The sequence below is a fragment of the Sparus aurata genome, chromosome 12, assembly GCF_900880675.1.
Source record: "Sparus aurata chromosome 12, fSpaAur1.1, whole genome shotgun sequence".
Lineage (NCBI taxonomy): Eukaryota > Metazoa > Chordata > Actinopteri > Spariformes > Sparidae > Sparus > Sparus aurata.
Window position 1 is genome coordinate 14203507 of NC_044198.1, and position 2459 is coordinate 14205965.

Below are 2459 nucleotides of genomic sequence, written 5' to 3' on the forward strand. Positions count from 1 at the left end.
AGTGCTGAGAGAGAGAGATGCGGGGAAGAATGAAGTACGAAGGAGGATGGAGAGACTGAGATAGAGAGCGACACTCCCATTTTAAATTGTACTCTTGCGCAGCTGTATATGATATTTGTGACTTCTGAATACAGTAGACAGATGAAATTGGATTCAGTAAGTGCTCTGCAACAGTTTTAAAAAAAAATCCCATTTTGATTCTTCAAAAAGAGAACCATGCAACTTTTCAGAGAAGAAATAACAAATGAAAAACTCAAATTCGTAAGAACTCAATTGCACTCTTGCTTGATTTAATACAGTTTCGCTGTTTTCAGCCTCACTCGGTCCGATATAACCAGTAGCTAATGTTGCCAAACGTTAGCTAGATGCTGCAGTATAAGTGACATGTATGAGTCAGTTTGCAGATTAGTCGCAAAAGTCCTGCTTCTCATGCGAGAATCAGATATCACCACTTGTCTTTACAATAAAAGAGCTTGCTATGAGTTAATGCTGTACGTTTAAAATGTGTAACTGGTTATCTTTTCCTTAAATGCACCGGCAGTGGACAAAAGGCGAGACTGTCAAATTAAAACGTTTACCGAACAAATTTGGTATTGTATATTTTTGTGAGGAATCGCCAAAGGACACAGCACAACTTCCACAAAGATAAACCTCCATTACTCCCTCTCTTGCACACGCACATGCAGTCACACACACACACACACACACACACACACACACACACACACACACACGTATGCATGCATGCACGCACACGAACATACGTCAAAAGGCAGTGCTAGTAGTAGTAAACATTTGAAAGGAACAGGGGTAATTCACTTGATAAATGTCAACCAAAATGAAGCTATCAGCTGAAAGCAATTTCCTTGTGCTCGCCTGTGTTCTGCGCCAGGGACTTGGGAGATTTTCACCCCTCCATCGATCATGAAGCCTCTGTTTTAGGCCAAGGTACACAATGCCCTCAAATTGCTGACATATGGACCCAGAATCACCACAAAAACCTGCCATTTCCACCCCACCCCTCCTCTGTCTCGAGCCAGCCACTCCTCTGCTAAACTCTTGTTTATCCAATGACTCTGGTCTGTTTAGGCCATTACAGTGAAGCCATTCAGGGAGACAGAGGCGAATGTAATAAAGCCACGAACTGCAGCGTGCAACTTAACCCTGCTACCAGCTAAAACCAAAGATGGCAAAAAAAAAAAAAAAAACCACAGTGGAAGCTGCATCGTCACTATTCCTCAATTCTTAATTTCTTTTATAATATCTAATTAGAAGTTTGCGATGTCGCAGCGCCGTAATCATCCAATGACTGTGTGACTGTAAGACCGGAGTGTGTGGGCAAACTTTTAAAATTAAACCTGTCTGCCATGTGGGCAGCCTGCGACCAGTAGCAGAGGAAGCAAAACAAATCATGGTGAGGATGAAGACACCGACCACATTATAGAACGGAAAGCCTCCAGCTGGTGTAAACAGCGGATAGATGAAAGCAGAGCCATGTGTGCGACACTGGGTACGTTTCCCATTCGAATGTTTCTTGTCAGCATTTCCACTTCTAACACATTGATTTTGAAGGGACAGTTTGTTTATCTAGATTATTTTTTGGTGTGAGTTTCAGAGTTTTGGAGATACCCTAGAGATGCCTGCCTTTTCTCGAATGTAATGGAACTAGCTGACACTCCGCTTGTGGTGCTCAAAGCGAGAAGGAAGCAGCTCAGCTGAGAAGGACGCCATAAAAGTACAGATTACCTGGTCTGGTTATGACCACAAGCTGGCTAATATAAGCAAACTTTCGCTAGATATTGCTGTACATTTGGTCACTCAGATTTCTCTACCAGTGCTACTGTTGCATTACATTTTAGCATTCATCCACTATCCCAAAGCTAGATAATTGAGCTAACCAAGCTAGGTAAAGTTACAGCTCAGCAGAGGACGATACCATTAATGTTTACATCTCACCCATGAGAGGATGCACACTTTCTTCTGTGCAGTGATATGGTTGGAGGGTGTATTTCCTGTAGAAAGAAATTAGTTCCGACCTGAACCTGCTCACAACATTTGTTCATTGCTGTTGTTGTTTTGTTTTGTTTTTTTTAAAAGTTGAGTTCTATCTAGTTCCATTATATCTGAGAGCAGGCAGACATCTCAAAAAACTTACAACCAACTCACATCAAAACAATCTAGATGGATAAACAGCACAAAAGGAAGATAGGAAAAATAAGTACTTTTGATTTTGAGGTGAACTGTCTCTTTAAGGGTGTCGCTATCTTAAGGCAAAGAGGCCCAAGCACACAACATTAAAAAAGCCTCTTTTCCTAATGGACAATTGTGTTGCCAGCAGCCAGGGTCTGGAGATCTGTACACAGGAAAAGTCCATTATCACTCTGACTAATGGAGGAGGGGGCGACTTCAAAACCCAACGTCGAGAAAAAGAAAAGAAAACAAGAGCGAGAAACATGACG